At 36.0% G+C, this 23,442-nt stretch overlaps 1 non-coding gene and 2 pseudogenes across 1 annotated transcript; 2 read left to right on the forward strand and 1 right to left on the reverse strand.

Moving 5' to 3' along the window:
• The first annotated feature begins 1,004 nt into the window (after positions 1-1,004).
• LOC120178990 lies at positions 1,005-1,081 on the forward strand (annotated as a pseudogene).
• An 86-nt stretch (positions 1,082-1,167) lies between these two features.
• Positions 1,168-1,251, forward strand: LOC120178991. Its single transcript, XR_005521572.1, has one exon. It is a non-coding gene; the product is annotated as a small nucleolar RNA R160 (small nucleolar RNA).
• A 518-nt stretch (positions 1,252-1,769) lies between these two features.
• On the reverse strand, positions 1,770-23,442 carry LOC120178902 (annotated as a pseudogene).

Genomic DNA, 23,442 nt, shown 5'->3' on the forward strand with positions numbered 1-23,442 from the left:
TCGAGTTTTACTCACCCTACTTTACACCTCTATAATTTCTCACAAAATTCTCCTGCGATTTTAAATATCAAAGCCAATAAGAGTATTCACACATTCCCTACTTCTACTGACCAACAATTATGAATCTCTCCTTGTTTATGATTGCTCTCCTAGTTTTAGGATTTTGCCCGGATTAATCCAAATCAATCCGCATCGTACAGTTGGTTTTTAATGGGTGTAAGACTTCTCCTTTGCCAGTTTTTTTATAGGTTTTGATGGTCTCTGTAAACGAAAATGCATCCTCAATCTCTTCAAGAATCTTCACTTCCATTGTTTCTAATTATCGCCAACTTCAATATATATTTGGTGAAAAATTGTTGCCACGAAAAGGACTAGTTAGTTATATTCCTAATCATCATTTCAAAATCTATGGTACTATTATAATCTAGTGGATTGTTTCAAATGTTTTCAGTTCATGGTGTCATTCTTTATATTATATTAAGCACTTAGATTGACGGAAAAATAATTTAAATATCTAAATAAAAAAATGATATAGTTTGAATACTTATTTTTATATTAAACCTAATAAAATACATCTATCGTGTTATATAAACATGATATAAAATGAAAACTTTCATAACTGTGGTTGATTACTGTGTTATCTGTTTTCTTTGGACCAGGATACAATTAGGCCCAAAGAAATGAATGGGGCCGAAGCACAAATATTGAAAGTTTGGAGACCCTGAATTGAATTCTGAAAAGAAGGCACGCCATCGTTTCTCGTTGACCACGTCTACAAATACAATAAACCCTAATCCTTGGTCTATCGCATAATCTTTTCGCTTGAAAAGAAAATAGCCTTCTACCAACTTAGATTCTTCAGTTCTCTGGCAACTACTATTCGATTTTACAGATACTAACAGTGTTAAAGCATCCAATGCAGCTTTTGGTTTGAAATTGATCCGACTGAAATGATGCTTGGTGCCAGGAAAGTGGGTATCTATTGTTCGTCTGGGTAATTGCAAAGCAAAATGATGAAAATGGTTTAAGAATTTCCCGTGTGGGAAATCCCATTCTGGGTCTTCAAAGTTCTCTGATTGCTTTGCGAGATCATGGCTTTTTTGGGTTCAATTTGTCGTATACAAATGCTGGTTGTTTTTTATTCCATTTATTTGTTTGGGTATTGGAAGCAAAATGAGGATTTTTTTAATGGCTGAAAGTGACGAGGAGTTTCCGTATCATTTTAATGGTCTTCAGAGTTCTCTGATTGCTTTCATACGTTAGAATGCCATTGTGCTATCTTTATAGCTAAATAGTTGCTTCTCTTAACCTTTTGTCCTTTTTTTTTTTTTTTTTTTACATTTGGTCCATTGGAGTGTCATGTATGAGCACCAAATATTCATGGTCTGATTTGTATTTGCAATATTTCAGGCTATACGAGCATGGTGCTATAGAAATGTTTCTTCATGTTCACTTTTAGCTGGACTTGCAAATTTCTAATGACTGGTACAGCAGAACTAGGAAGAACATTTTACCTCTCGAGTCTTAACTTGCATCCCGGAAAGTAACTTAATCCTTCATTTATGAAGAAATTAATGATGTGCATTTACAAGTACATCATTTATAAACCAAACGGATGCATGACTAATTCTTACCATCACCATGCACTTTGCATTAGAACTATAATAAAAACATTTGCTCTCTCACTAATGAAAACATGGGTCTATCAACAAACATAGAACTCTTTAACGAAAAGATAAACCGAAAAATAAGCGAATAAATAAAAGGGCTTACGGCTGTCTTCCAGGGCTCAAGTCAGACAAAACTCTTGCAAGAACTTGCGAGTCATTGTGCAGTGATCGTCTAGAGACAATTTGATTAAAATTGGGATGTTTTCTCAAGCTGTTCAATGGATATCAGCAGGGAGGTGAAGAAAAGTTATGGGGCTGCTATAATATAACTTTTAGGAAATGCAACAATAGAGAGATAAGAAAATCACCTCTTCCGCAAACCTCCAGAATACCAAGTGTCCAGAAAGAGCTTTAAACCATGTGTAACAAGAGAACAAGCTTTCGAGTCGTCTTTAGCCCTGCGAACTTTTCTTGCGACTGCATTTTCTAGTCCAGGACTACCCGATAATATAACAGCCCCTTCAATCTGAACAGGTTTGGTATCTTCAATAATGCAGATATGATAATTTAGTTAAAAGACGAACAGTATCTTGCACTCCATTGATGTACCTTACCACCAAATTTAAGTGCCATGTACAAAGCAATCCTTGCTCCCATAGAATATCCAACAAGAGTAACTTTACCAGGAGTTATGTCTTCAATTAATTTAAACAGAAAATTGGCAACTACTCGATTGACAACGTTGGTTGCAGTGCAGCTTTGCCATTAGCACGGTTCTTTATCTTTTTTTCCCCATGGCCAGGCAGGTCAACTGAAATGTATCTTGCAGATCCCGAGATAGCATGCATGATAGGAACCCAATCTTCATTTGTCCAAAGAAAACCATGAAGAAATAGAATCGTGCTACCCTGCATCGGTGCAGGTAAGGTGTGGTTAGCACTAGATAAGTGGGCACAAAAAATAAAGTTATGCATCACTCTACAAGCAATAGCTACAGAATATCTCGGCATTTTTTTTGTGCATCAACCACAGAGATATGCAGTCAAGAAAAAGGGAAGGACCAAAAGAAGCACATAAATGTTGTCAAGTTTCTATCATTTTTTTCTTTGACCAATCTCCTGTACGTTGACCGAAGAGAAATCATCCGAATCCAGAGCTAGGTGATATCTTAGGACCTTTTGGCTAGTAAAGGTTCTGTGGATAAAATTGTGGTTCATTCGAAATTTATGCAGGAGATGGGTAGCATCGGCAACAGATGCTTCTATAAATCAAGTACTTGGATTACGTTCAATGCCGAGCAGATCAGTCGTTACATCTTCTTCAAGCCAACGAAATGTCCCAAGACCATGAGCAACAGAAGGAACTAGGTTATTATTCATCAATTTGCATGTGTCAGCATTCTGCCAATCCAGATAACAGGAAAACACTATATATGCTGACAAAGCTAGGCCACTTTCAAATGCAGCACTAACAACGGCCAGCTTTCCTTGTCTTTGTGCCCACCGTGCAATTATAGCAGCCCTCTCAAATCCACCAATTACAGTTGGTTTAATGACCTGGAAGGACATATAAAACCAAAGCATATCAAGATCATAACCAAAAAGTCACTTCGAATTGAAAGATCTTCATAAATTGTTATGCTCTAAAAGATGCACAATGAATAGTTTCCTATTATCAAAGCCATGGTGTGCATCCTCCCATTTGAAAGTTATGCTGGTAAATTGGACCCATTTAACCTTATACGCATAGCTTATATCAGAATCATGCTGCTCTGGTAAATGACGATGGCAATTATGATTTCTGATGATTGCAACAAAAAGAATGATGGATACCTGACAAAATAATGCTCCTGTAAAGCTAGAAACAAGATCATTATAGATATTAGCTCTCCAACTTCTCAAGGATTTGCTTAATACTGATTATTGCTTTAGCTATAAGAACAATCAGGGAGGGGGCACACGAGCTTTCTAACCTGTGCTCTAGCATATATTCTGATACAAAAAGCTTCTAAGTAAAGTGCTTATCGCCATGGTTCTAACAATGTGATTGCGCAATTCTAGCTCAACATTCTTACAGTTTGGCTGGGTAAATTTAAGTATAAAAGTTGAGGTTTAGAAAGAGTAATTCAACTTGATCAATCAACAATACATTGAAGTACACCACCAAGATATGCCATGTTGATTTAGTAAACGATGATTTTATGTCACTCACCAAAGCAACTATTCCCGGGTGATTATACTTGACAAGCATATTCAGAGGATTTTCTGGGCACTTATCAATAGTTTCATCCAATGCCATGGGTAAGCCACTTTCTTCACAGAACCTAATAATATCGGCCTCGCCTTGAACAGGCTCCTGAAATATATCGATGTCAAAATCGGGGGGGGGGGGGGGGAAACCCAAAACCTGTTGCACAAACCAGTAAGACAATAATCCACTTTCGGACCAATGAAGGAGTAAAGCAACTATGTTTATCAAGCTTTCTATAAGTTTTACCTCAATATATTGCAGGTTAGAATCCTTCACCAAGAAGCCAAATTTAATAGCTTGCTCATATGTCCAATTACAGTTGGCATCGACACGAGTTCAATGTGGAAACCAACCTTCTTTCTTACTTCCCATTTGACAGCAGCATCTTCAACTGGATCTGCCCTACGTGCAACCTTTTGTAGAAGAATCATCAATGGGCAACTTAAAATCTTAAATTAAAAGAAAAAGACAAGACTCAATAAAACTTACTAATCATAAGCTACAATAGTCTTGGCAAAAAGACAGGAAAAGAAACCAGTTAATATAATTGAATTGCAACATCAAAAGCATAACCACTTAGGTTTTTAACACACCTTTATCTTGATTGCTGTAAACCCTTCTTTGACAAGATCAGTAGCAATACGACCAACTTCTTCTGGAGTACCACTACTGTCAAGAAGAGCACATATACGAACACTTGGCGATTTTTCTGATTTTCTTTCCCTCAGAGGATGAAGTATGTTCAATAAACAAGAACCTTGGCTCACTGCTATAGCATTGAGGGTTGCCATCTCCAAACCACATCTAACACATGGAAAGAGTGAACATGCCTGTATGACAATAACTATAGAAGATCAGGATCCATTAAATTTTTTTAAAGATAAACGCATCTAGGAGGAAACATTAATGTTTTTTACCCACATTTTCCTTTTTACATCCTGCTTACTAGATACACATTTTACTAACAAAAAGTAGATAGATCTGCCGACCGGAATTCCTAAAGTTTTCCATATCCAAGAAGAAAATGAACTCTTGAGCATTGGTAGAAAATAATTAATGGAAGCTCCTTCAGCTGCATGGAAAAGAAAACGAAGTTGCTCTTCAACATCCAACAGATTTTCTTGGCAAATTTCAAGAGGCGCAACCTGTTTAAGCAGAGTAAGGCAAAAATAAATAGGACTGAATGGTAGCTTGCACAAGAACAAGGATGACAGAAGATAATGGAAAACAAAAGGTCAAAAAAATAGAAAAAAATATTCAAGAAAAGGGAAAAAGAGAAGGTGATAATAGCAAACGAACTTATAAACAAACAAATAATGAATTTAACATAAACTAACATCTCCATACCCAATGCTTCCATCTTCAAGAATCAAAGACAATAAAAACCTTCTCTATAAAATCTGGTGCGGTCATGATCAAACACTTTTGAAGTAGGTGGAGCACAAAGCCGAATTCTGGAACCATATAAATTTGAAAAATCTATACTAAATTAACCCCGTAACTGGCAAGTTAAGGAAGTTTCAAAACTGTTCTTACAAAAACAATACCTATAGAGAGAATAACTAATTGATTTGATTTTGTAGTGGCAATCTTGTGACATAGCTTCTGGAAGAGAGAGTTTCGAAACAACACCCAAAGCATGTTCAGCTGCTCGGCAAGCAAATTTTCTTATATAACTAAGAAACAGAGAAAGATATGTCAGCAGATTGACCAGGTATTTACCTGTTAACTAGGAAATCATAATTGCTAAAGAATCCTTAGAACATAATTACCTGTGGAAAGTGGCATTAGCATCAATGGAGCTCTAAACTTCAATGACACAATCTGTCTCTCCTTCCTGTGATGAGATTAAAGCCTCATGTAGTTCCTTTTTCGTTTTTACTTCCAAATGCTTCACCCTGTGTATATAGCGTCAAAGGAGAAGTTTCCAACGGAAAACCTTAGTGAGGAGGCTCATGTAGATTGCAATTTAAGGAAATAATATGCTACAGAAAAAGTTAAATCAGTTTGTAAACGGCATTTAACACTTCTGTTGTTGAGATATTCAGTAAGCAGTAATCTTCTAACAAACCATTTAACTGGAAAAAAACACTAGTACAAAATGGTTCAGAAAGAAGGATAGATATGGTTGCAGAAGAATTGAAACATATTTTGAACCTCAAAATGAATGTACAAAATTAGAAACCAAAAAATACATAACTCTTAAATATATTTGCCCTCAAGGTGTTTAAACAGATAAGATGTAGTAGGCATTAAGTTGACGCAGACCTGATACATTCCAACTTATAAGTAAATTCTCTACTTTTAATATAAACCACATGTAACTCAAAATATATGTAAGTATAACAGCCGTGCTGAGCAAACCGTCAATTCCACTAGCACCTCTATTTCCAGCAACCAATATCCCCGTACATGGTAATTCTGTATGTAAAATCATATCTGCAACACTGTGAGTATCACTTCTCCAATTGTATCCATACATGTCTGCATCACGTATTACCATGCTGTTTCCAATAAGAAGAGCAGACTCAGATGAAAGAGCCTCTGAGATTACATGTGCAATATAAGGTTCTAACAAAAAGTGTTCAGCAGAAACTTGGAATGATATCTCCTGTCCAACCTACAATAGATGGCAAGTGTACTTCAGATGTACAGAGGAACACAAGGACGACAGACCATAATATCATCAATTTTCAGAGAGGCAAATTATCAGTAATTTTGGTAGGAAGCAATAAAGAAAATATGTATTCTCATTTCGCATACTCATTTATCCCAACATTGGATGCAGTCATATAACGTCCATTCTAAATAAGGAAAAGTAAAACAAAAATGTAAAATCACAAGATCGTGTAGAGTTTCCTTTTTGGACTAAAAAAGAAAAGAAATTCAAGCTAAAGCCTAGAATAAAGATGAATATGTGATTAAATGCTCTGAACATGGAAAAAATATTTAATTAAACCAGGCCAACAATTACAGAATGGCATAAAACTTTGGCAACAAGTAGCCATGACAATACAAGAACATCAAATGCAAAGACTATTCTACTTGCATTTTCAAATTTCGTTTGGTACCGAATTGTTGGAAACTAGATAAACCAAACACAAGGTGCAACCATATTCAACCTATTGATTCAATTATCCTAGATATTGATAAGAAAAATATAAACCAAAAAAAAAAGAATAGACAACAGACGATGCATTACAATGCTCAACACACAGATAAATGGAACATGGAGAGAATCACGGCCTTATATCAGTACCATCATATTCAACGCTTGTAGATAATCATGCCATTTTCTGCTTCTATGTGGAATTTGGGCTTTCAGTAAAATATTAGCAAATTCAATGGCAGAGATTTGGATTCTCTGTGTTACAAAATGTGAAGGATCATGACGGTTTGGGTGATCGTCAACCAAGATATATGAGCACGGGAAACATTTCTCCAGCATCTGAGAGATTCGCTTGCTTGTAATCCGACTCCCAATCTGCTAAGAATTAAGAATCAGAAGAAATCAACAAGAAAGACATATAAAATCATGAAGGACTTGGTATCAATGATCTACTCACTCAGGCACAAGATAATAACAATCATTCATTTATTTCATGTACTGTTATCTTCAGTAATTGGAAACATTATCCCTTGCCATGCAAAAGGGTACTAAACCCTGAGAAAGAGGAAAGAAGTGAAGTCCCACCTGAACAATTACATCAAACCGGACCAAATTCCTAACAAAATCTGAAAGCAATGCATGGTCAAGATAGTCAACGAAAACAATGTTCTCTTCAACTTCAGGAGAGGAGGACAACAACTTTCTCAACCTTATCCCAGACAATATGTCAGCCACAACAGGCCATTGAAGGTATTTTGCCACATGAAGAACTGCCCATCTCTCATCCTCTGTAGAGATGGCACCAACAAGTAGGAGCCCTTTGTTAACGCTTTGAATATTTTCTAGAACCTCTTCCATTTGGCCGTGTGTACCATTATTACATAAATAAGAATGCTGCACCATTATATATTTGGTAAATGGTTCAGCATTAGACATCCAAGTATCTAATCCTTGGTTCAGCATTAGACATCCAAGTATCTAATCCTTCCAAACAACTTGATTTCCATTTTTCTGGACTATTATCCAATGGCTCCCTAAAAGGACGGTTAACATGAACAGGACCAATTGGTGGAGATGTTGCCCAGTGAAGAACAGAGTCCAGCGAGGTAAGAACCATTCGAGCAGGTATTTGATCAGTGGGAGGAGGAAGACCTAAGAACCTTACGAAAGAACCAAAATGATTCACCTAGTATACAAATTAACACATTGATGTTAACAAATAAGCAAATGGATATATATATATATATATATATAATGTATGTATGTATGTATGCAGGTATTTATAGTGTAAAATATTGTGTATGATCAATTGCGATACATGCAAATACAAAATAAATTCTAATATATAAAAAATTGTTGTAGGCGTGTATAAAAATACAATATACCGAGACTATAAACAACTGTAATACAAGAAAATAAAAAATAAATTTTGAAGTACATTATTTCAATTTCATTTCACCTGATTGATTGGTTTGCTCCACAATCCAGAAGCTCTGGAGGACGATCTGCTGATAGTATCAGAAGGGGTACAAAGTCCTGGCTGGCTTCAACCACCTTAGGTATGACAAATGAACATTACAAGTACGTAATTTTTGCGCTACAATTTGCAAGATAGAATGTTACAACAAGATATGAAGTGAAAACCCTAGAACCATATTGATTAACTAAACCATGGGAAATTATTGATCATATGATGTTCCTTGACTGGAACGGCACATTTCATAGATGTGCATTGAAACTTGCAGCAGGGAAAAGATTTGAAACTGCAGTTCCTGATGTTGTTATAATGATTGCCACTTTCTTACACCCTCTTGCATACCCAATAGCATGGAATGCAAGTGATCACTCATCAAAGCATGAAATATAGGTTATTAAGGGACGAGAAGAAGCAGCAAGAGCAAGGGGGTTGACCTTGATCCTGGAGCTACACAAAAATACAGCAATGAAGAATTATCAGGCAAACCCAGCGGAGTATAGACATATCTCACGATGAAAAAAACTCACCGTCAAACCAAGGAGAGAACATTCTTCAACTATAAGTGATGCCCAAACAGCATTGATATTTGCACAATCTTGAATGGAATAGGTTGTTTCGGTGGCATGACCCAACTGACAATCAGAAGGAAACACAAAACTTCAACTACCATCATCCAGTTTGTTTATTGCAACATTCTATAAAGGTCCTAATATCCGCATCATTTTCTGCATTAACATTTTCGAACAAGCACATTTTGTTTTATTATCTAATTTATCTTTGATACAATGTAAAATTAAAGATGATATTGATACCACAATTTGGGTCGACTAACCTAAAAATAGCCGTTTAGTTCTATTGCATGAATCCTCAAAGCTATTAAGTGCATTTACTTTATTTTATTCCTGCTTCTTTGGATAACCAAATATTACTTATGCAATTGTTTATGTTTTCGATTCCATCTACAGAGCATAAAACACTAGCTAAATTGTAATCAATTCCTTACTGAAATGAAGCAACTGGTAAATCTAGCACTTGTATTCCATGAAATACTGTTGACGCAACCATGTGTTCGCAGAAAAAACCAATTGATACTGATACAAATTGCCTGTCCTCCTTTCACTTAGCATGTAGAATAGCAGTGATATTTTTCTTCATATTCAAATAACAGATGCTGTACGAACAGAATATTTAAAAGATCAAATTCCAGAGCAACCAGGACAAGTATTATACCATGTTGCGGGAGACACCAATGGTAGGTGAAAACCTGAAACAGAACTGCATGAAAGAATGTGCCCCTTTCTACAAGAAAATTTAGTACATAAGGCCATTCAGAAAACATTTAATTTTAAGTAAGGACATAAACACACTCGAAGCAAATTGGGTTATGAAAAATTAAAGTATAAATGATTACAGGAAAAAGGAGTTACAGTTCCAAGGTGTAAGCTTCAAAATCCCTTCCGCCAGACGGAATATTCATATATGCCTAGTAAAACATTGTGATCAATAATAACACCTAAACAACATTGATATGATCCTCAATTGTGCCCCTTCCTAGGGACAAACTCGGAAAAACTGTAGGAATTATAGAGATATGATTTGATATTATTCCTTTAGTTAAGGGATTATGTACATATATTTATACAATCCCTTATTTTAAGGGATCACATCCTAGGATTAGTATCTTTCCTTTCTTAAGTGTTTCCTACTTTAGAGAGATAATTTGTATATAAAGATGTAATATGTCCTATTGAAAATAATATGAAAATACAGAGAATTACTCTGATTTCTACATGGTATCAGATTAGGTTACGGTTTCTTTCCAACCTAGACGATGTCCACAACTTCTTCTCCTACTCCAGAGGTCACTACGAATCCATAAAATTTTTCTAGTTTTGCTGCTCAATCAGAAGGTAATCTGGTCATGAAAGAACCAGAAGGTAAACCTCATGCTACAGTTTTTTTCTCCTCCCAGTTGACCTCTAATTGGATCCTCGATTCTGGTGCAACGGATCATATGACTGGTAATAAGGATTTGTTTTACAATTGTTTTCCAAACTTTGGTAAAACTGTCAAAACGGCTGATGGTTCCTTGTGCAAAATAGAAGGACATGGCACTGTTATTCTCAATGACCAGATTGTACTTAAAAATATCCTCTTCATACCAAATCTGGCTTGCAATCTCGTTTCCGTTAGTAAACTTTCCACCAACTTGCACTGCTATGTAATTTTTAATAATATTGATTATACTTTGCAGGCACTGAACTCGAATAAGATGATTGGTAAGGCCAGCTTGCAGAATGGTCTCTATATTCTTCCTGCCTTTACTAAAACCGAAATCTCGAAATCTTTCACCGCCTTAGAAAAAGTTGATAATGTTATATTATGGCACTATCGTTTAGGCCATCCTAGTTTCCACTATCTTGCAAAAGTTCTTCCTGCTCTATTCATTCATAAAAGGCCAAATTCTTTTTCTTGCAAAGTTTGCTCTCTTGCCAAACATACTAAATCAACTTATTCTCCTTCCACATATAAGCCTTCTCACCCTTTTGCTTTGATCCATAGTGATATTTGGGGCCCTTCTCGGGTGAAGAATGTTGATAATTGTAAGTGGTTTATCACTTTCATTGATGATCACAGTAGGATAACTTGGACTTATTTACTAAAAGATAAATATAAAACTACTGGTGTTTTTACCTAATTTTATAACATGGTTCTCACTCAATTTGGGTCTAAAATTCAGCTCTTTAAATTTGATAATGGCAGTGAATTTTTTGCTAAATCTTTGGGTGTGTTTTTCAGGGAAAAGGGCATAGTTTAGATTAGTTCTTGTATTGACACCCCACAACAAAACGACATTGCCGAAAAAATAGACACCTCCTTGAAGTTACTTGTTCTCTTCTATTTACCGCTAATGTTCCAAAATATTTGTGGGGGAAAGCCTTATTAACTGCCACATATTTAATCAATCGAATGCCTACTAAGGTTTTACAATTTCAAACACCTCAATCTATATTTTTACAATATTTTCCCCATTTTAATCCTATCTCCTCCATACTTCCACTTAAAATATTTGGTTGTACTGTTTTATCTAAAATATTGCTCCTAATAAGTCCAAGTTAGATCCTAAATCATTAAAGTGTGTACTGGTTGGGTATTCTTCACGTAAGAAGGGTTATAAATGTTATCATCCTCATTCTAAACGATTTTTTACCACTATGGATATAACATTTTATGAGCAAGATCCCTATTTCACTCAGGCTGAAATTCAGGGGGAGACATGGAAGGATTTTCAGCCACATCAGGTATCTTCTCCTACTCTTTATTCTCAACCTTCAGAATTGCCACCAATTTTGTCCTTATCTACAGATTTTTCACCTATAACTACTCCCATTGATTCATCTGTAGTACCTATCACTACTTCACCCACACCTACTTTAAACACCCTTCCTGAAAACATACCTACTCCCATTCAAAATCTTCCACAAACATCACCAATCAAACAACTTCGTGTCTATACAAGGAAAAGAAAACATATTCCTGAGGCTGTTTTGCAATCTGATGCTTGCCGAGAATTGGATTTGGGTCCAGCTGCCGAAATAGAAGAAGAAATCAGTAAGTCTACTTCCCCTACTCTAGATGACTTCCCTATTGCTTTTAGAAAATGGGTTAGACAGTGCACCAAGCATCCTATTGAAAAATTTGCTGGTTATAATTCATTGATGTCGTCTTTTCAAGCATTTACAGCAAACTTGGATAAAGAACAAGTTCCCACAAGCATAGTTGAAGCTTTAAAGGATTCAAAATGGAAAGGAACTGTTGAAGAGGAAATTTGTGCACTAGATAAAAATGCTACTTGGACTGTTACAGACCTTCCTCAAGGAAAAAAGGCTGTTGGTTGTAAATGGATCTTTGTTGTAAAGTATAACTCCAATGGTAGTATTCAGCGATACAAAGCTAGACTAGTGGCCAGAGACTTTACGCAAACATATGGGATAGATTTCACAGAAACTTTTGCACCTATGGCGAAGCTGAATACTGTTTGAGTACTCCTAAGCTTGGTCGTAAATTGCGATTGGAAATTACACCAACTTGATGTAAAAAATGTTTTTCTTAATGGCAAGCTAGAAAAAGAAGTCTATATGAAGTTGTCACCTAGCTTAAAGTCTATTGAAGGAAGTAACAAGGTTTGCAAGCTCAACAAGTCTCTATACGGATTAAAACAATCAACCAGAGCTTGGTTCGAGAGGTTCACTAAAGTCATTATGAAAAACGGCTACAAGCAGTCCCTCGTCGATCATACTCTTTTTGTCAAGGTAACTTCTACAAATAAGAAAGCTATCCTTATTGTGTACGTGGATGACATAATTCTTATCAGAGATGATGAAGAGATATTTGTAATTTGAAGAAGTTGTTAAATGAGGAATTCAAAACCAATGACTTGGGAAAGCTGAGGTATTTCCTAGGAATTGAGGTGGCAAGTTCAAAAAAAGGACTTGTAATCAACCAAAGAAAATATGTACTTGATTTACTCAAAGAAACTGGTTTTCTTGGTTGTAAGCCGATTGATACACCAATGGAGGCAAGCTTGAAATTTAGCAAAGAAGATGGGTCCTTAGTAGACAAAAAGAAATTTCAATGATTAGTTGGGAAACTAATTTATTTATCCTTGAAAAGGTCAGATATAGCCTTTCCCGTAAATGTGATAAGTCAACACATGACTAATCCTACTGAAGAGCATATGGCAGCAGCCAATAAAATTCTCAAGTACTTGAAGAAAACTCCAGGACATGACTTAATGATTAAGAAACACAAGACAGAATTGTTAAGATTTTTACAGACTCTAGTTGGGCTAGAGACCTTACTGAAAGGAGATCCACTAGTGGCTACTGCACATTTGTTTGGGGTAACCTTAACACTTGGAGAAGTAAGAAACAATCTGTCGTTTCAAGAAGTAGTGTTGAAGCTGAATTCAGAGCACTAGCATTGGGAATATGCGAAGGAATTTGGCTACTTAAACTACTGAAAGAACTTGGCACTAATCAAGAGGATCACTTTTAAGTCTTGTGTGATAATCAATCTGCTATTCAAATTGCCAAGAACCCAGTTCAACATGACCGGACAAAGCATGTTGAGATTGATAGGCATTTTATAGTTGATCAAGTTAACAAAAAGACAGTCACACTTTTATACATTCCTTCAGAAGAACAAGTTGCAGACATTCTTACTAAGGCTTTGCCAAAGCCTATTTTCAATAAATTCCTATTCAAGTTGGGATTATACAATGTATACTCCAACTTGAGGGAGAGTGTAGGAATGATAGAGATATGATTTGATATCATTCCTTTAGTTAAGTGATTTTGTACATATATTTATACAATCCCTTATTTTAAGGGATCGCATCCTAGGATTAATATATTTCCTTTCTTAAGTGTTTCTTACTTTAGAGAGATAATTTGTATATAAAGATGTAATCTATCCTATTGAAAATAATATGAAAATACAGAGAATGACTCTGATTTCTACAAAAAAACATACAAGTAATTTTGCTTGAAGACATAAATAAAAATCATTTGTCTCCGCTCTTCAACATAAACACCAGAAAAGCGGGTAACTATAAAGACAAATAATTACAATAAAGTTCATTGAAGTTGTATAACCAACTTTGTTCTTACAACTTCTCCTAATTCTATTTTTTTAGATCCAGTTATGTTATGGCATTTTCGCCTTGGTCATCCAAACTTTGATCATCTTGTAAAACTATTTCCGCACCCAGCTTGAGGGAGAGTGTTAAAAGCTGTCGTGAATTAAAAAACTATTAGAAAAGGATTTTTTTGTTTATCTTTTTAGAAGATAAGTTTTCCTAGGAGATAAAGGTTAAGAAAGAGACACATAGTTAAATTCTACTTTTGTAATTCTCAACCTATAAAAGCAGGCTGGTTTTTTATTTTTCAAGTAAGAAATACAAACAGAACTTAGGTTCTCTTCATTCAAAATTTCCCTTCCTATGTTCTTTTGGAATATCTCTTCCTTTCTTCTTAGAATATTAACATAGATTACCATGTGAAAGTCTACTTTGCTGTAAGCAAAACTGGTCATCATCCTCAAATAAGCAAAGATCCAAAGTCCAGGTACCACAGAATAAAGTCATTGAGACGAAACAAGAATCTAAAAGGAAGACATAACTAGAGAAAGGAACAGGAAAGCAAAGTGCAGAATGCATACCATTTGCATAGTGTTGTCCTCAACCACATCAAGTTTTCTAATGGCAGATCATAATCGTCCAGAGTGGCATCTCTCCGTAGTGGGCCAAAAATGAGAACTTGCCTGAAGAAATTCAGCAAAAGATATTTTTAGACAAAACTTTAAAATCGGACTGAAAGTGAAAAACATAAGCACCTCAGGAAAAATATTTCAACCAGATGAAGAGCAAATAAAGCAAGGATTCAACAATAACCATAGACCTGGGATGCAATCATGCAAGTGCATTTGCAACTTTCAAATCAAGCAAACATATCTTAAATGTAAAACCGAACATTCAAACTTAAAATTTCTTATCGTATTCATTTAGCCCTTTTTTTACAACGAAACATAGAATGAAAGATAATTATGGGCACTAGGTTAATTTTGAGAACTGTGAATACAATCTTATAGCTTCCTAGCAAAGGAAAACCAAAAATGTTCCTGTTACAAAAGTTTGAGGGGCATTGTACAAGTTCCATACTATTAAAAGTCAATAAAAACATTTAGGCTTCATGGTTTAATTAGTTCTATGTACTTGGCATCAAAATATCACGCCAATTGGAATCCAGAATTCATCATCCTAACAGATTACCAAAGTTATACGAACTGAAAGTAAGACGCAACATGATAAGGCATAGGAAGTTATGAGAACCTGATCGAAGGCTAATTCAAAAGAATGAATGGCCTGCTCAAATGTACACGAGTAAAAATCACACCATTCCGATGTGGCTGCTAAAATAGAGATGTCAACATGCTCATCTAACTCAATCTGCTGAGACAAATGAAAGTTGTAAATACATGCAGCACTTTCAACAAAAGTTTGGCAGTGATCAAATAACAGTTGATTTAGATTATCAATGACGAAAACAGAAAGGCATATTGACTGCATTAAAATACATGCTAACTGATAAATACGAACAAGCTTACCAGAGGAATGAAAAAGTAAAAAGAACCATCCTTGTTCTTCACAGAAGACAATTCTGTGTTGAAATTAATATCCACAAAACCATAAGTTGATAAAAGGACCACATCATTCGAAAGAAATCTGCAAAAAAGCTATAGTACATTCTTTAGGTATGAATTATTTCAAAAAGAATGTTGAAGTAAATAATAAATTCCTTCAGCTAATCTAACACAACGTGAAGAACATTTAATAAAAAAATGCATCAAGGAAAAAACTAATCTTCAAATTCAAGTTACAGGAAAATAAGAATTCAAGACATTAAACTTCAGGGTTCAATACCAACTTAGACCGGAAACAAACACAAATTTCCCAGGTCAAACAGGGCAGAGACACCGACTTCCTAGAAGACTAAAGCTCGATAGATTAAAGCATGGTCAGTTTCTGGTTACTTCATCACACAAGAGTTCTCCTTTTAAGAATTTTGCATCATAAATCAAATGTATGAATACAATTTTTTTTTCATAAAAAATGAGCTTTGCAATAATAATTACTAGCAAAACTAACAAAGGATCAAAAGGCACCTTGACAGAATCATTTCATTCACATTCACATTGATATCAGAATATTAAGAATTCTAGGAAAGCTGTTTACTAACAAAAACGTTAAAAATGAAAATAAGAGGAAACATATGTTAAAAAAAAAAGAATAGCATTAACCTCTTGGTTGAACCTAGTTCTCCAGGGACACAAGAAGAGTTTGTAAAGGAAATAGCAGTTCCAATACCAAAAACTCCACGAACTCCATTCAAGTATAATGATTTACATGTCGGACTGGCCGTCTCCTTAGAAAGAAAAAAACAAAGGAAAAACACCAGAGGACTGGTTGAGAGCAAAACCAATTAAAGCTTTTGCACTTGGGGGCACAGCAACCTGCAAAGACAACAGACACAATGCATTGATTCTAACAAATGAATCAAAAGAAAAAAAAATTAATAAACAATGTGTTTTTCAAAATCTAGTTTCTTCACAACCTGACAATAAAAACTTCAATTATGTAAGCACTAATTCACTGGCACGTATATACTAATATCAAACAAATCAACATACCAAAATTTTATCGAGAAGACATAGCATAATTCATAAATGGAGTTTTTTTTTTCCTCATTGGAAACCACATTGAGATACAAATTTGATTCAAAAAATGGAACTTTAAATGAACAGAATCATGTCAGTAAAAATCTTGTGTGCGTGATATATACTTGAAATCTCAAAACTCCACTAGAAGCACAAGGAGGATTAAACTTCAACTCATCCACAGCGGCTTTAATACTCTGAAGACCATGCTCAAGTGTCAAATCCGGTGGCAAAGTGCGCGTAATGCAGGTCTCCACCACCAATTCATCATCTTCCACTCCGGTGGGATCCATTACGGGTCCATCAAACCTCACCACATTGACCATCTAATAAAATCCCAACAACACGAAACCATCACAGCACATTTTGAACAAGTAAAAAGAATATTAAAAAGAAATGTCACACCCTAAGGGGCATTATTAATTTAAAGTATAGAATTAAAGTTGTAACAAGAGAAAAATTGAGGACCAAATTGTAAATTCTTAAAAGTTGTAGCTCGATTTTGGAACTTGTAGGAAGTTCATATACTTAACCCTGAATTATCCTATTTTTATGATCTGTTGAAATAAAAAAAATGAAAAAATTACTAGCTAAGGGGGATTGAACCCATTACCTTAGGGTTATGGGTGACATGCCTTAGCCACTAGGCTAGGCTAGGCTACTATTTTAGTATATTTTAATAAATATATGTTTTATAGTTTGGTTTTCGATTAGAACCTAAAAACAAAAACCCGAGACCCCCAATCAAATAACCCGAAGAAACCCCCAAAATTTTCCCAAAATCCTCAATTTTCCCCAACCTTAAAATCCCTAACCCGTCACCATACCTTCCCCGATCCGCCTTGCTCCGGCCGACAGTGGCTTACACCACCAGCACCAGGCGAAGCGCCGGTCTCCTGTGACCAAAACCCCTCGGTCAATTGGTCAATCGGAGTTGTCGTTTGTCGTGGAGAAACTGATGAAGCTTCGTCGAAACCCCACCGCCGCCGTATGGTTTTCCATCGATTTTGGTCGCCTTAGTCACCGTCTCGCCTCATCGCCACCCTAGGAAGACTCCCCAGCTCGTTGCAATCAAAACCCGACCAGTGGGTGAGGTTGTCATCGTCGATTTCCCTCTATCACCGGCGGGGGTAAGTCCCGAATGTTTCCAGTTAATTTAGCTCTGTTTGGTTAATGTTTTTAGTTTGATTTTGGTCTGAAATGGTGTGTAGATGCTAGTTGAGTAATTAGCCGACCACCCCGAGCCCGTCGCCACCGTCACGCTCCTCCACGTACGCATGGGCTTCCTCCTCTACCCTGGAAACGTTTTAGAACCGGTCCAGTCGGTCTGAACTGGCCCAACCCGGTGCGAACTGGGTTTGTTTGACCCGAATCGAGTCAACCCGACTCGAACCGTTGACTTTGACTCGACCCGTTAACTTTGACCCAACTCGTTGACATTGACCAGTCTGACCTTTGACTTTGACAAAAAAAAGTCAAATTTTCTGAAAAGTCTTATTTTATATTTTTCGATGTCCTGAGTCCGAATCCGAAGTTCGTTTTTGCAAAATTCACACTCGGTAAGCCGTTTTTAAGTGTTTTACCTTCAGATTCAATTTTGTTTCTCAATTAAGTTCAGTTTCTGACGTAAATTTGCTTTCTATGTATCCGAGGAATTATTGGACATCGAATTCAAGTTCGAGAGTGATCGAATGGAGTTTAAATGTTCAATCGGTGGAGCAAGAAAATCGAGGTAATACTCATCTACCTTTTGTATGTGTTTTGGAACTCATTGATAATTGGTAAATGCATGAATGGAAATAATTGGTTCATGAGGAGTATTTAATAATCATTGAACTCAAATTGAATTTGGAATAAAGACAGAACATTGTATAAGACTCAGACGGCTCATAAAAGAAATTGGTAGACAGATTGAAAACAAATCTAAGTTCAGTGATTTAATCAGTAGATCAATCAAACTCGGGACTCATAAATTTTGATTAATCTCGTTAAAGGTTAAATGTCGGAAATGCTTGGATAAGAAACAACGAAATAGAATATGATATAAAAGATAAGGGTTTTCTCAGAAAGTGAAAATAATCATGTTAATCGATCATGATCTTTGAGATGGTAAAAGACTTCAAATTTATAATTCCTGAGCGAACACCTGGAGGCTAAATTACCGAAAGTATCTTACATGTCTGAATTGATCGAAATGACAAAGTTGAACTGAATGGAAGTATTATACGTATTCGAATTGTTAAAACGATAGAATTACTCTAAAAACTCTAAAGTGACCGTGATAAACTTGAATACGAATTGATTTAAGTGCCCCAATGACCTTGAATTAAGCGAATAACTTGGATAAGAGTGGAAACACTGGTGATGTTATATATTGGACCATCCGTAAGGGTTTTGAACCACAAATCAAGCATGTCGACATCTCCTGATATCATTGCAATGTAGAAATGAAATAAAGACCATTAGAATATTTGTTCGTCTCCCTAAGATTCATTCATCGATGATTATGAAGATGATCAATTGAAAATAGTTGTATGTATTAAAGAGTGAATACACTTGAAGTGCAACGATTTGACTGATTAACAGGTATCATTGCTGGGATTTGTATAGTTTGAGTTAACTCGATATTCTAATAAATCGACACAAATCGTAAATGCCCTGAATCATCGTTTCTCCCTTATTAGCTCAAATCACTAAGAATTCTCCAAGAACCTAAGGCCCAAAATGCCTCTGATTTCCTGGATAATAGAATTACTTCAGTCATATTTGAAAACACGAGTAACTCTGATGCAAAGTATTCTGAATACCTTTCTGATTATATAATGCCTCTGAAATATATCTGAATACTATATGATCCTGATAAACCACGTTCTAAATAATTGAGGACAAAATTATAAATTCCTAAAAGTTGCAGCTCAATTTTGAAACTTGTGGGAAGTTCAAGAACTTAACCCTAAATTATTCTATTTTTCTTATCTGTTGAAAAAAATAAAAGTTTGGTGGTTGAGTGGGTTTGAACCCGTGACCCTAAGGTCATGGGTGCCATACCTTAGCCACTAGGCTAGGCTATTGTTTAAGTATATTTTAATAAATATATGTTTTATAGTTTGGTTTTCGGTTAAAATCCAAAAACAAAAACCTAAGACCCCAATCAGATAACCTGAAGTAACCCCCAAATTTTTCCCAAAATCTATAATTTTCCCCAACCACAAAATCCCTAGCCCTTCACCATACCTCCCCCAATTCGCCTTACTTCAGGCAATAGTAGCTTACACCACCAGTACCAAGTGTAGCTCCAGTCTACTACGACCAAAACCCCTCGGTCAATTGGTCGATTAGAGCCATCATTTTCCATGGAAAAGCAGATAAAGCTTCCTCGAAACCCCGCCACCTCCGCATGTTTTTTCTTCGATTGGTCACCGTCTCGCCTTACCGCTACCATAAGAAGACTCCCCAACTCCGTGCGATCAAACCCCAACCAGTGAGTGAGGTTATCGCTGTCGATTTCCCTCCATTATCGGTGTGGGTAAGTCCCAAATGTTTTCGGTTAATTTGACTCTGTTTGGTTGATGTTTTTTGGTTTGATTTTGGTCTGAAATGGTGTGTAGATGCTCGTGGAGTAATCGACCGACAACCCCCAGCCCATCGTCGCCGCCACGCCCTGCCACTCGCCTCCGCGTGCGCATGTGCTTCCTTCCTTGCTCTGGAAACATTCTAGAACCGGTCTGAACCAACCCAACCCAATCTGAATTGAGTCTGTTTGACCCGAACCGAGTCAACCTGACTCGAGTCAACCCAACCCGAACTGTTGACTTTGACCCGACCCGTTAACTTTGACCCAACCCATTGACCGGTGACTTTGACTTTGACAAAAAAAAGTTAAATTTTTTGAAAAGTCCTATTTTTTGTTTTTCGACGTCCTGAGTCTGAATCTGATGTACGTTTTGTGAAATTCACACTCGGTAAGCCGTTTTTCAATGTTTTACCTTCATATTCAATTTAGTTTCTCAATTAAGTTCAGTTTCTGATGTAAATTTGGTTGCTATGTATATGAGGAATTATTGGACATCGAATTCAAGTTCAAGAGTGATCAAATGGATTTTAAATGTTCGATTGGTGGAGCATAGAAATTGATGTAATACTCTACTACCTTTTGTATGCTTTCGGAACACATTGATAATTGGTAAATGCATGAATGGAAATAATTGGTCCATGGGGTGAATTTAATAATCATTGGACTCAAACTGAATTTGGAATAAAGACAGAACATTGTATAAGACTTAGATGACTCATAAAAGAAATTGGTAGACCGATCGAAAATAAATCTAAGTTTTTTTATTCAATTAATAGACCAATCAATCTCGAGACTCGTAAATTCTGATTAATCTCGTTAAAGGTTAAATGTTAGAAATGATTGGATAAGAAACAACGAAAATACCGATATGATATAAAAGATAAGGATTTTCTCAAAAAGTGAAAATAATCATGTGAATTGATTATGATCTTTGAGATGATAAAAGACTTAAAATTTCTAATTCCTGGGTGAACACCCAGAGGCTAAATTACTGAAAGTATCTTACATGTCTGAATTGATAGAAATGACAAAGTTGAACTGAATAGAAGTATTATATGTATTTGAATTGTTAAAACGATAGAATTACTCTGGAAATTCCAAAGTGACTGTGATAAACTTGAATACGAATTGATTTAAGTACCCCAGTGACCTTGAATTAAGCGAATAACTTCAATAAGTCTGGAAACACTGATGATCTTATATATTGTACCATCTATAAGGGTTTTAAACCACGAATCAAGCACGTCGACATCTCCTGATATCGTTACAATGTAGAAATAAAATAAAGATCATTGGAATATATGTTCGCCTCTCTAAGATCCATTCAGCGATGATTCTGAAGATGATCAATTGAAAATAGTTGTCTGTATTATAAAGAGTGAATACCCTTGAAGTGTAATGATTTGACCGATTGATAGGCATCATTGTTGGGATTTGTATAGTTCGAGTTAACTCAATATTCCGATAGATCGACATAAATTGCAAATGCCATGAATCATCGTTTCTCCCTTATTAGCTCAAATCATTAAGAATTATTCAAGAACCTAAGGCCCAAAATGCCTCTGATTTAATGGATAATGGAATTACTTCAGTCATATATGAAAACACGAGTAACTCTGCTGCAAAGGATTTTGAATATCTTTCTGATTACATAGTGCCTCCGAAAAATATATGAATACTATATGATCTTGATAAATCACGTTCTGAATAATTAATGAATATATCAGTTATCAAACCCTTTTATGGGGATCTCGACTCTAGATTTCTTTAGTTTACATAAGTTTTATGACTCCCCCTATCTGATAAATATTATTCACCTCCGAATAATATCTGGAACCTCTAGTGTGTTTCCTGATCACACGGGTGTTTTCTCTGATTTTGAAAGTATGTCTCTGTTATCTGAAACACAGTCTGACCTCTAATTTTCACTATGAACTTTGATATTTGTTCTGATATCTGGTTTCTGTTCTGATCTCTGCTCTGATTTATGATATCTCTATTTTACTGACTGAAATTATTTTTATACGGGGTACTCTGGGACTCTGGTATGACTGAAGACTTTGGCAGGTTCAGTCGTTGTTGTTAATTCCTTGTATAGGTTCAACACCGACTGGTAATTCCTTATAGATCTAAGGCGACTCTTTGGTGGGCTCCTGGGCCTAATGGGCCTAGTGGTAAGACCTTATGGACCCCTAAGACACTCACTTAGGGTGGTTCCTCTGATGTGTGCATTGGGTAAGTCCTTATGGACATGAGAGCACTCCCCTCAGGTGGACACCTACGCTTCGACTAGGGTAAGGCCTTATGGACCCAAGGTGCTCCCTTTGGTTGGCACCTATGCCTTTGGGCCTAGAGTAAGTCCTTATGAATGCAGTTCTGGGGAACTGCATATTGGCGTTCTGTTGGAGGGTTTTATTATGGTTTTTAAAAATACGTTTTAAACTGCTACTATTTTAAAAATATTTGTACATTTCACTGGCTTTGCGGGAACACACTAGACACCCTATTTTGATCTCTTGAACCTAGTCTTCCGAACGTTTACTCTGAACTGAAAGCTTCTTGTCTTTTACTACCTGAGATATCAGTGAGACCTCAGCTCAGCGTAAAAATTGGTAGATGTCTAAATCAGTTCTGTATTACTGAGCTTTCCAAAGCTCACTTTGTTACTCACTATTTCAGGTTAAAATGATTGAACCAGTGCAACTATCGACATTAGTAAAGGAGTTCCATCAGCGTTACTTTGGAGTACGATGCATGTGTTTAGGGGGCATGTAAGTGGTATTCTGTTTTTATATCCAAGTTTGAAACGTGTATGATTTGAGTTCTGTCTGTATTATATGAATGGTTTTCCGAACTTGTATTTTAAATTATAATTTTTTTATGATTTTACACGTTTTAAAGAAATTTTAAATTTTTCGGGATTTTTATTGTTGGTCACTCCGATGGTCCTAATGTGACACCTCGAATCGGATCAAGTCACCCGCATCGGTTTGTGGGTGTTACAGAAGAAGATGATGACGTAAAGGAAACACCTTAAGATTGCAGGAGAAGATAATCAAATTTTGGGAGCGAGGAACATGGTTTTTAAGGTGGGGTTTTGGAATTAAGGAAATGGGATGGGAAGATTGTCTCTTAGTAATAACAT

Source organism: Hibiscus syriacus, unplaced genomic scaffold, assembly GCF_006381635.1.
Source record: "Hibiscus syriacus cultivar Baekdansim isolate YM2019G1 unplaced genomic scaffold, ASM638163v2 tig00112383_pilon, whole genome shotgun sequence".
In the NCBI taxonomy this organism is placed as follows: domain Eukaryota; kingdom Viridiplantae; phylum Streptophyta; class Magnoliopsida; order Malvales; family Malvaceae; genus Hibiscus; species Hibiscus syriacus.